The 12,563-nt window shown below is 40.7% G+C and overlaps 1 protein-coding gene across 1 annotated transcript in view; it reads right to left on the reverse strand.

Annotated features, from left to right (window-relative positions):
• Nucleotides 1–12,563, reverse strand: part of LOC105074435 (uncharacterized) — a 93,847-nt gene that overhangs the window by 62,571 nt on the left and 18,713 nt on the right. The window lies entirely within an intron of this gene.

The following is a 12,563-nucleotide window of genomic DNA, read 5'->3' on the forward strand; positions in this document are numbered from 1 at the left end:
TTGCTTGCTTTTAGAACAGTCAGCAAACCTGACTAACCGGACCCTGCTCCCAGTTCCCAGGCCCATTGTTAAAAGCTAAGGTTGTTGACTTTGCTGTTTTTACCTTGCTCTGACAACTAAAATTTATAGTTATTTTCTGAGCCATTTTTCAGGAAGAGAGTTATGGAATAACAAACTTAGGAGAGTGACCAGACCGTTCAGAGATCCTCCGTGACACCAGCTGGGTCTAACCAGATAAAGAAGGTGTGGGCTGATGACCTGCCAGACCACCAGATGGTCCCATGACTGACTCATCAAGGTTTAGGAGAAATTTTCACCAGACACCCTTGTTGATTGTTATCACCTCTATGTTCCCACACGTTTGTCTACATAATCACTAAGCCCCAACCTCAAGGTGAGTTCACAGGTTTGAAGCCACTAGCCTGCTGTGAGTCCCCTTTACCTAGCAGGGTAATAAAGCTGCCTCTTTCCTTCCAAGCTCTAAGACCTTGTCTCTGAGTTATTTGGCTCATCAGGGACTGGGTCTGATCTTTTGACAATAGTTTTAATGTTCAACAACTTATCTATGTCTAATGACCATTATATACATTCCTTAGTGAAGATTCTGTTCAAATATGTTGCCTAAGGGGGAGAGGGGTATATCTCAGTGGTAGAGTGTTTGCTTAGCATGAATGAGGTCCTGGGTTCAATCCCCATGTATCTCCATCAAAATTTTAAAAAGTATATTTTGAACATATTCTGCTTTAGATGTCTGTCAGACAGACAAGGTAGAATTTTATCAAAAAATTTTGGAGGGGAGGTCATTAGATTAATCAATTAATTAATTAAACGGAGGTACAAGAGATTGAACGCAGGATCTGCTGCATGCTAAGGACTCACTCCACCACTAAGTACCCACTCTACCACTGAGCTATGCCCTCCCCACTATGATTTCAATACAATTAAGATATATGAGGGAAACACTGAAATAAATTTTTTAAAGCCCATTTAAATCATTAGTTCTATTTTAAATACTAGCTGAAACAAATTGCATGACTGAGGAGGGAGTGTATAGCTCAAGTAGTAGAGCGCATGCTTAGCATACACGATGTCCTGGGTTCAATCCCCAGTACCTGCTCTAAAAATAAATAAGTAAACCTAATTACCTTCCCCCCCCAAAAAATAAATAAAATTAAATTAAAACTGCATGACTGAATGGAAAGTCTTTCATGATAAACAACGCAATTCAAAAATATAAGGATCACATTTATTGAAATTCCAGTTCAAAATACTAAAATTTCTAAAGTTCATCTACTAATTGCAGAAGTATAAAAATTTCAAAAAATAAAACCAAGTGCAAAGGAGAAAACTTGCCCACTTGCAAATGAACTTTATTAACCACATAAATGTACTAGTCTAATAAATTTACCTTGGAGATTTATGGAGCCCGAGAACAAGCCAGGTTTAGAAGCAGATGTAGGATAATTTCTGGGAATTGACATCTGATAAATGTTTGTTACTAATTAGTTGGGCATAATAAATAAAATAATTTATTCTAAAAATGGTATTAAAATATTTGGAAATTTCATTGAAAACCTAAGGGAAAAATTCAGCTCTCATCTTAGAGCTAAATGTAAACACATTTTTAGCTCTCATCCTAGAGCTACTAAATATATTTTCCAACATGAAGAAAGGCAAATCTCCAAGACAAACTTATTAGAGTAGTACTCTTTTATAATTTTGGACTAGAGAAACCATTATTAAGTGTGAACCAACTAGGAAGGTGCAAAATTTTAGTTGGCATACTCAAATTCATAAAAGTAAAAATTTACTGAAAGGTGGAATATAACTGTTGAGAAATGAAAATTCAACTGAGTAAATTTAAAGATCTAATTGGCTTTGCTGAATAATTCATGAATCAGGCAACATACCAAAATCATAAAATGAACTGAAATAAAGACAGAGAATTCAGTAGATGGGGGAGGGTAGGGTGGCTATTAAAGTTTGTTTGAGTCAGAGAGAACATAACAGGGTCCTGAGAACTTGGAAATTGCCGTGATTATGGGTGACTCCAGCCCTTTAAGAATAGGAGAAATTTGCAGAGCAATGAAGGTTCACAATTTCCCCCTGATCTTAGTGGTTACATGGAAACCCAGAGAGGGTCTAAATGAAATGCCTCCTGCCCTCAGGCACACAGAGAGGTGAGCCTACCTAAGGAACAATGTCTGGTCAGAACATCATTTTATGTTTGTTTTGTTTTGTTTTTTTCCTTCTCTGCAAAAAAAAAAAAAAAAAAAAAATGTTGGGTAGGGGAAAAATTTCCCCTGTACCCTTCTTGAGTTCTTGTGGCTGAACTAATAATAAGAGTGAAACAAGACAGATTAATAGGAGAAAAAGAAGCAAATTTTAATTCATGAGCATGGCCTGTTTTGGCCACTTCTTAGGTCCCATTCCTACGAGAAGTGGCCAAAACAGGCAGCTTTTTCACTTCTTAGGCAAAGAAACAATAAATTTGTGAGGAATTGATGAACAAAGAAATGTAGGTTTTGGGTGTCCAATTAATGAATAATCGAAACAGGGTTTGGGCTTGGATACTTAATTAAAGAAGTAACAAGGTTTGTTTATATAGGCATCTCAGCCTGAATTCCTCATCTCTGGTAACAAGGATGTCCTCTACCTGTAGACATAGGGAGCGCTCCTTTCACTTGAGAGGTTCATTTCCTGCTTTCAAGGAGACAGAAAGAAGGGTAAGAATGTCCCACTTGCATCGGTCACTTGTGAAGTAACTTAATGGAAAAGAATCAATTTGCTATTGAAGCATATTTTGGGGCGGCCTATTCTGGGCCCCAATAATAGCCCCTCAGAGGATAGTTGGACACAGATTAATAGAAGACTTTGATAGCCAAGTACTTAAAATTTTTGATTATGTGTCAAGGTAACAGTCATATCTTGAGAATGTTAAATTTCTGGATGATTCTTGTCATCTGAACCAAATATGATAAAATGAGCTCTTGAGTTCTTTAAATGGAAAATAAATGTCAACACCTTTCTATCATTGATAAAAAAAATCACTCGATAGTTAATCTAAGGAAAAAATGGAAAATTTTATTCCAGCCCACTTGAGGATTATAGCCTGGGAGATGTTCTCTCAGAAAGTTCTGAGGACTGTTCTGCTTGTTAAAAGCGTAGTGATATGTTTTTGAGACAAAGGTTTATGTACCGATGTATTGACAGTTTACACAATCCAGATCTGCACATACATGGCTCATGGTGATCCCTTTCAAGATTAAGAAGGAAGGTGATCTCCTAAGGAGCTGGTTAATACAGATGCACAGCATATACAACACATGGGCAGAGAAAAATCTTAAAGTTTACATTTTTCATGTTTTGCTATAAAATGTGAATTTTATTTCATCACCTTTTTTTTTTTTTACTTTTAAAAATTGAGTATAGTCACTTTACAATGTTGTGTCAATTTCTGGTGTACAGCACAAGGCTTCAGTCATACACAAATACACACATGTTTGTTTTCATATTCTTTTTCACCATAAGCTAGTACAAGATATCAAATATAGTTTCCTGCATATTTCATCACTATTGATGAGAGAGATTTATAGATATGTTTATACAAACACTATTTAGCACAACAGGCTCAGACTGAAAAAACAAAAAACAAAAAACCCAGCAACTGTCACTCAGGCAACAGGTGGTTCAGCCACGTGAAACTCATCTTCATCATTGATGAAATAAAATCAATTTTAAGGCAGGACAAGATTTTTCTTTTTTGAGTAAAGGTAGATTTATTTAGAGATACACACTATATAGAGTGTAAGGCAAGAGAAAGGCAAGGAAAGAGGTGTGGGAATTGGGTGCTCAGGTTAAAATAAAAGTAGGCACACACTCCATAGACAGAGAGCGCAGGCCATCTCCGAAGGGGAGGGGCTGCAAAAAAGGGCTAGGACAAGATAATTCTTAAACATAAAATTCTCTCTGCCTGTTTGGGCCACTACCCCTCCACAGTATGTATTGTGCATCCACATTACACATTAGCCAGATCTCCTTAGAAGACACAGGAAGCCTGCTCACCAGAAATGAGTGATTTTCTCCTGGTGCCAGCAAGATCACTCCTTAGAGGGTAACATAACCTCAATCCTGTAAGGGATCACGATGACCCACTCCTCACATGCAGATCTGGACTATGTAAACTCTCAATATGTTACTTCCATGTATAATCCTTTGACCCTTTGTCTTGAAAATGTATATAACTGTGCTCGGACCTCTAATGGATGAAACAGTCTTTAGAGCTTCCTGAAAGACTGTCTCCCAGGTTTCACTCACTCTGGGACCCACAGCTGGCAGCTTTGTGACCCAATCCCATCCACCAGTAGCCAGCAGCTTCCAAACAAGGCAGGGCCTGGTGACCACCTAGACCAGGAGCCCGGCACTCCCACCAGACTGCCCACAATATTCTTTCTTCAATTGACTATTAATTAATTTTCCATCAACATTATCTAATTGCTCTTTACATGCCTGTGGCTTGTATCAACCAAAAAATATCATGCAAGGGGCTGCAAAAAAAGTTTACTTAGGGCCTTAATGTTAGAGCAGGCAGAGGGCGAGACATGAGCAGAGAAAGTGGGGCACAGGCCAAATGGCAGGAAACCACACATCTTGTGAACAACGGGGGTCCTTGGGCAGGCAGAGAAAAGCATGAACCTCCAGACTGATTAAAAGAATCACACAGAAAGGTGGGAAAAGGCAGGAATCTTCAGTGTCCAAATGTAACCTTTTGCACATTGCGCCCTCATTTCAATAAAATTAGCCTTGCAGATTAGAAGTACCCATCATGCACTAACACCATGACACTTCTGATCCAGACTAAATAAGGAAAAACAATCCTTCCTTCCCTTGGGAAGGTGGAGCTGGGATGGAAATCAGGGAATATGACCCCGAACCCTTCCCTCCCCAGTGAATATTCTGCCCATTCATTTTCACACCCTAGGTAAGTTTATTAAAGAAACTCAGCACAGCTGCTCACCTGAGCCTGCCGGCTCTGCCCCCGAGAGTGTACTATCTGTCCCTTAATAAATCCTCACTTTACTTTCTTAATCTTCGTGTCTCATCTCTGAATTCTTTCTGGGACAAGAGAAGAACTTCTTCTCCGGCAATACTTGTCTTCTCCCTGGTGCACAAGCTATTCTTTCAATGAAAAGTATTGCTTGCCGAAGAATCTTGTGGGAATGATACTCATGTTTATAATGTTGCTACCCAAGATTCTGGAGAAAGCCACATGATGTTAATAAGAAATATTTTGGCACAGAGCTCCTTAAACACTTGGGATTTCCTGAGTTAGGAGTGTATTTTGTCACTCATGAGGGGCTCCGTTTGAGCTCATGCTGATGAGGTGACTTAGGGCGGGGCCCCTGGATAGCCTCGGGATGGGGCTGGTCACCATGGAGACTTAGGGATTAAGGTGGGCCCTTTCAGCCTCACCCAAGACCTCTGGGAAAGGGAAGGAGGGAGGTGCAGATAAAGCTCTATAAAAATTCTTGAAAGATTTGATCAGCTTTCTGGTTGGTAAATGTATGCTCAGAGGGTGAGATGCCCCAGCTCCATGGGGACAGAAGCTCTGCATTCAGGGCCCTTCTGGACCACAGTCTATGTACCACTTCTTCTAGCTGTTCATCTGTATCCTTTATAATATCCTTTATAATAAACTGGCAAATGTAAGTCAATGTTTTCTCTGATTTCTGTAGCCACTGTAGCAAATTAATCTACCCCAAGAAAGGGGTCGCTGGAAACTTCGATCTGTAGCCCACCGGTCAGAAGCACAGGTAACAACCTGGCCTTCTGACTGGCATCTGAAATGAGGGGCAGGCTTGTGGGTCTGAGCCCTTAATCTGTGGGATCTGATGCTATCTCCTGGCGGTGTCAGAGCTGAGTTAATCGCTTGGAGGTGTTGGGAAACACGTAGGACCCTGATGGAAGGAGACTTTTGGCCACTTGTGTGTGAAGAGCCCTCCCCTTTTCATTTAGTTCTCATTCATACCAGTTTCTTGGTCATCCGGCTGTGTTCTGCGCTCAAGGGGGAGGCAGTTGCAACTGCTGGATGTAATGGAATTGTGGTTGAGGGAAGTGCCTCCTACGGGAGAGGCATGGGAGCTGATGGATGATGGTGCCCCTTGAGAACTGGAGGCAGATGGCAAGTGCTCTGGGAAGTCAGACAGATGAGGGGAAATGGTCACAAGTATAACTCCAACAGTGTGTGGTCCTTGCCATCTACCAGCCCTGGGGTGGAGGGCTTCACAAGCCCTGGTAAATTGTTTAAACTCGCTTCTGGGACCTGTCTGGAGGTTTGGATCCAGCCTCTAGGGTCCAGAACTTTCCTGCAGTGTGTCCTTGGGGAAGTTTTTCTGTACTTGCCCAGCCTCAAGGCTGAAGAAAGAGCCCAGAGTCAGGGGCAGAGACATCAGTGGTTTACTAGATGGGGGATCTTGTGCATTTGAAGCCAAAAGTTCCTGGAGCAACACCCCACTGTGTGTGGCAGGCGGTGGGCAGGACGTGGCAGTAGGCTTCACTACCAGGGGGAGAGGGAGGTTACCAATTATAGTGGAAATTGACATCAAGTTGGGTCATCTGTTGCCATGAAAACCAGCAGAAGAGCAGCACCTCACCACAGATTTGATAAACTATCATAGAGGAGACAGTCCTGATCTAAAGATTAGGAAGATCACCAGCTGGGGCCTGGGGCAAGTATCTAGGCATTTAGGCCATCTTGGGTGGCCGGATCCTATAGGAAGATACTTCCTTTTTATGACCCTGGATTCCCCAGAAAAACAGTAATAGTTCCCGTGTCCCCAGGTTGCTGTGAGAATGAAAGAGAAAAATGGTCATAATGAAACAGAGCAGGACCCTGTGGGACCCTTCTGGTACAAAGCCCCCCCCCCCATGTCTTCTGTGGGGCCAACTGGCACCCCTCAAATTCCAACAACCCCTATTCCTGGCTCCAGATGTCCACCTGCAGTCCCTGAAAAGATAAAGTATATTCTTTTCTGATGTGTGTTTGCCCCAGCAGAACTAATAGCCCTAGGTAATGCCAAATCTTGCAGCAGCTCAGGTTGGTTTATTTCAACCCATGTCTCCACCTTATCAGAGTCATAAATCTCACCACCCCTTCACAGACCCTAACTTTCTTACCTCAAGTACAACCAATCAGAAACTTGTGCACGAGCTGATCACACAGCCCCCTGTGTTCACCAACCCTTTCCTCATAAAAGACCCTAAGCTTTCACCCTTGGTGCACAGAGGCACCTCTTGTCTGTGTGGCCCACTGCTGTCTGTGGAAGCGTACCGCTAATAAACTTTTCTTTCACTTTGCTTTGTCTCTGGTAAGTTCTTTTACCACCCCTGTTACCCACCTGCCTTGTGCCACAACAGCCTCCATTTCTTGTTTGTAGGAAAAAGGCATCAGCCTCTTAGACTTTCCCTGAGTTCCAAAGGGCAGATTCAAACAGTTGCTAATTAGGGAAGGGAGGGAACACAGAAACAGAGGAGGAGCAGTCAAGAAACAATAGTGCAGAGGGGAGGGTATAGCTCAAGTGGTAGAGCATATGCTTAGCATGCATGAGGTCCTGGGTTCAATCCCCAGTACCTCCTCCAATAGATAAATAAATAAAAACCTAAGAAATAAAATAAAATAAAATAAATAAAAACATATTGCAGCACTACTTACAGTAGCTGAGACATGGAAACAATCTAAATGCCCACTTACAGATGATTGGATAAAGAAGTTGTGGTATATTTATACAATGGAATACTACTCAGCCATAAAAAAATAATAAGATAATGCCATTTGCAGCAACATGGATGTGAGACAGGAAGGAAAGGAGCAGGACACAGCCATTAAAGGAATGACACAGAACTTAGCACCAAGATGGTGGAGAAGCCAACTCCCAATAGACATGGAGGCCCAAGATGGCAGGAGGTTGAACCTCCAGTTGAGCTTCATTTTACACATTGTAATGTATTAGCACGTTGAATGACACACCCAAAAGCTCCATGACAGTTTTGAGGCTGACTGTGAAAGGTCAAAAAGTGGGCAGTGGCCCAATTTCTGGGAATCCCTACCCCTTCCTCAAAGTCATTGGAATAATTCTCCTATTCCTACTTTGAGCCTTGTTTGGGTTTACATCAAACCCAGGCCACAAGGCTCCTACACATAAGCATTCTTAAATATTTTAATGAATTCATTTTTCAAGTATAAATAAATATCTTAAAGAGGAAAATAGATTCATGACTGTAAGGGATATTCCAGTTGGAATAAACAGATGGCAACTGCAAAGATAAATCCCCAATTTATAAGCAGAAACTCCCAAAATGTGCTAATCTGGACTCACAGCTGAATCTCCACCTCAGTCAAATTGGGCAGGAGGGAACCAGTGGGGACCCACCTTTGTATTGTTGAACTCTGCATATGATCACTGGGTTTGGAGCTGGGTAGAGGCCAGGCACTCATTCTATTTGTGATTTCAGTGCCTGTATGATGCCAAGTAGAGTCAGACATGTAGCTGGTGTGTCAGGGAGAACTGTCAACTGTGCATTTGACCTGCAAAATCCAAGCATATTGGCTAAGTAGAAGGTGGGAAAGAAAGAGGTGTTTTTTTTTTTAATTCTTTATCTTACTTGCTGATACCAATAAACTGTACCCAAGGACCAGGTATTAAAGTCAGACCATTCACAATTTTACCCCAAAAGGTAAAGACCCCAGTTCTTGTCACATCCCAAAGGTAAGTTTACAATCAGGAGACAATGCGTTGTGTATCGAGGATTTTAAAAGATTTGTTTAGAAAAGGAAAAGCACACCTCCAAGAACGGGAGGCAGGCTGACCCGGGGGGGAAGTGGTGGGCTTTGTTTGGTCTTTCCCTTATACTCTCGCTTAGAGGCGGTCTTTTGACTGGTTGATAGCTCTTGCCCCTGGAATGCCTAGTCATGTCTGTTTCCTTTGCGTGTGTCCTTACTCATGGTATACCAGAAAAACCCAAGGGGGGCGCCTGAACCACAATGTGAGTTACGTTACATTGGACGTGTCCAGAAAGCTGTTTTTTCCCTGCAGCGCGGTTGTGACTATCTGGTTCTAACTGGGATTTTTGCTGGCACTCATTTAGAAGTAAAGTCCTTTCATGCTGGAGGCAGGCACAATGCCATCTTCCGGACCATCCTTCCTCTCCTCCTCCTGTCTGCCCAGTGCCCCCGTATACCTAACTAACTAACAACAATACTGGGTGTTTCAGAAGACATAGACATTCAGGACCTTTTACATTTCTAATGGTGTTGTAACGGGTAAAAAACCCTCTGAAAACTTTGCCCCCAGGTATTGGAGAAATACTTGTGTTTCTCCTTTACTCACACTGCTGCCCCACTCAACACGTTTTTAATTGAAATATAGTTGATTTACAATATTATATTAGTTTCAGGTGTGATTCAATACAATAGTGATTTGATATTTTATAGCTTATACTCTATTTAAAGTTATTAGAAAATAATGGCTATATTTCCCTGTGCTGTGCAATATATCTGCTGCCTATTCATTTAATACATACTGGTTTGTATCTCTTAATCTCCTTCCCCATCTCATCCCTACGCCACCCCTTTCCACTGGTAACACTAGTTTGTTCTCTGCATCGGGGAGTCTGTTTCTGTTTTTTCATATACATTCATTTGATTTCTTTTTTAGGTTCCACATATAAATGATAACAAGAATATTTGTCTTTCTCTGTTTTATTTCACTAAGAATAATACTTTGTAGGTCCACCCATATTGTTGCAAATGACAGAATTTTATTCTTTTTCATGACCCGAGTAGTATTCTATGATAGTAATATTCCACTGTGTGTGTATATGGAATATAGTATATAATATATACAAGTATATAATATATACAAGTGCATATATATACATTGTATATGTGTATTTATATATATATGTGTGTGTATAACTATCTATCTCACATCTTCTTTATCCATTGATCTGTTGATGGACACTTACGTTGCTTCCATATCTTCGCTATTGTAAATAATGCTTCTATGAACATTGGGGTGCATGTATCTTTTTTTTAATGTATCTTTTTGAATTAACAACACTCAACATTTCTGACACCAGAATTGTGTCTTTTTTCTCACATCAACCAATTCTTTAGGACATGAACTGGGTGGCCTACAATTCAATGAAATCTGATTCTAACTGGAGTTAGCACAAATCCCTCAGGTTGAGGGCTCAGTCCCAAAAGACAGCCCCCAACTTCAGATGCCAAACGCAAATAGTAGGTTCCCAGGTTACCTACAACTTCTGTCTGATTTGGCTACAGATCTGAGGTTCCTATGACTGCTCTTCTGGAATTTGATCATTTGCTAGAACAGTTCATAGTACCCAGGGTAATACTTACTTAGCCAGTTTATTATATCTTCAAGGACATGATAAGGAATACAGACAATGAGCAGCCAGATGACGAGGTACACAGGGAGAGATTGGGAGGGGTCTGGCACAGAAGCTTCTCTCCCTGAAGAGTTGAGGTGTGCCATCCACCTGGCACCTAGGTGTATTCTCCAACCAAGAAGATTCTCCAAACCCTGAACTTAAGGAAGCACAAGCCACTATTAACTCAATATCCAGTCCCTCTCCCCTTCCTGGAGGATGGGAGGTGGGCTGAAATCTCCAAGCTTCAAATCCCAGTTTGGCCTTTCTGGTGATCAGTCCCCATCCTGAAGCCAACCAGGAGCCCCACCAACATCACCTCATTAAAACAAAAGACACTCCTTTCACCCAGGAAGTTTCAAAAGATTTAGGTGCTCTGTGTCAGGAAACAGGGTCAAAGACCCAATTTTAGAACAAAAGATGCTCCTGGTACTCTTATCTCTTAGGAAAATACAAGGGTTTTTGGCACTCTGTGCCAAGAAACCAGGCAGAGTCCAAATAGATACATAATTTATATACATAATTATTATTATATAATATATATATATTTGCTGTTATCTGAGAACCCACCTCGCAGAGGTCTTTCCAAAGAAAAGCCATCTCTAATACAAGAAGCATTTGCAGGAGTATTCACAAGAGCAAAACACTTGGAGACAGCCCAGGAAAGAGGATGGATAAATGGGATTCTCCACACAGTGGATCCTTGTCTGCAGCCCAATAGTTCTCCCTTCTATGGATGCAGTGACAGAAACCAGAGAAGGGTCACAGTTTACCCTGCAGAGTGCCTTGTTCCAGGATTCAAGCCATTTGTCCACAGCACCTTCCAGTTTCTCAGTGAGATTAATCCTTACCAGTTTCCTAGTGGAAACCAGCTCACTAATGTGTTCCAGATAACTGGCACACCTGCTTTTGCCTTGGCTGCATACAGAATCCTTTCTCTCCAAAGTGCCCTCCAAACTGGTCCCGCAAATAAGTTCTCCCTACACTTACATGCTCCATCTACTGGGAGGAATGAATTGTAAACATGTGACTTTTCTGGTTATTTGTTAATAAAACTGCATTCTGCAACTTTCAGTCGCCAGACTTAGGTCCAATTTATCTATTATATTTCTAGTGATTTAAAGAAATGATTACATGTTATTTAAATATAAAGGGTCCCTTTCTTCAGAGACGTCTTTTTTTTTAATTAAACATAATTTTTATTTGGTCTTGGAATATTTTGGTACATAAAGTGAAAGCTGGCTGCCTAATAATCTGCATTCACCAAAATAGTGCCCAGTGAAGGACTGGGAAATTATCAACCCTCCTCAACGCTTGAATTATTCCTTAATCTCATTGTTATCACCAAACAAAATATTTTGCATGAGTTTGAAATCACTATGCCATGATTTGTATTTAATGCCTTCCCCGAATTGGAAGAAATGAGGTACTTTATGAAAATTTCACACTGAGCTATGAGTTGCAAAAAAGAATTAAACAAACAAGGTATTAGCTTGTGACAACCATACAACACATGTCACAGTATTGCAGTTGTTGGTTTACTGACTGTCCCCTTTCACTGGATATTAAACATCTTGAGGGCTACAACTGTGTTTTTTAACATACCTGAGTATCTCACCAAAATTTATGAATATGTGATGTTAACAAAAAGTTGTAAAAGTTTAATTTAGACCGCTTTGATTAACTGTGAAATCTGAAATGAGAGTTGGAGGCACAAGACGTGGGTTCAAATCTTACTTTATCACAAATTATGTGATTTTTACCCCCTTCCTCAACAAGGCTCAGTTTTCTTCTCTGAATAAAAGGATAAGGACTGACTTGCGTATTTCAGAGTATGTGTAAAGGTGAGATGAGGTCATGGATATGAAAGTCTTAGTTCTAAGTAACAAATAAATGTAATTTTCTTCATATTCAGGTAAGAAATATATGTGCGAAATAAGAAATTTTTTTAGTGGGGGGAATACAGCTACGTGGTGGAGCTCCGGCCTAGCATGCACAAGTTCCCGGGTTCAATCCCCAGTACTTCCATTAAGAAATAATAAATAAGTAAATAAATTTAAAAAAACTAATTACTTCCCACCTCCAAAACAAAAACAAAATAAAAAAAAATCTTT

The sequence above is a fragment of the Camelus bactrianus genome, chromosome 9 (assembly GCF_048773025.1).
Source record: "Camelus bactrianus isolate YW-2024 breed Bactrian camel chromosome 9, ASM4877302v1, whole genome shotgun sequence".
Taxonomy (NCBI): Eukaryota; Metazoa; Chordata; class Mammalia; order Artiodactyla; family Camelidae; genus Camelus; species Camelus bactrianus.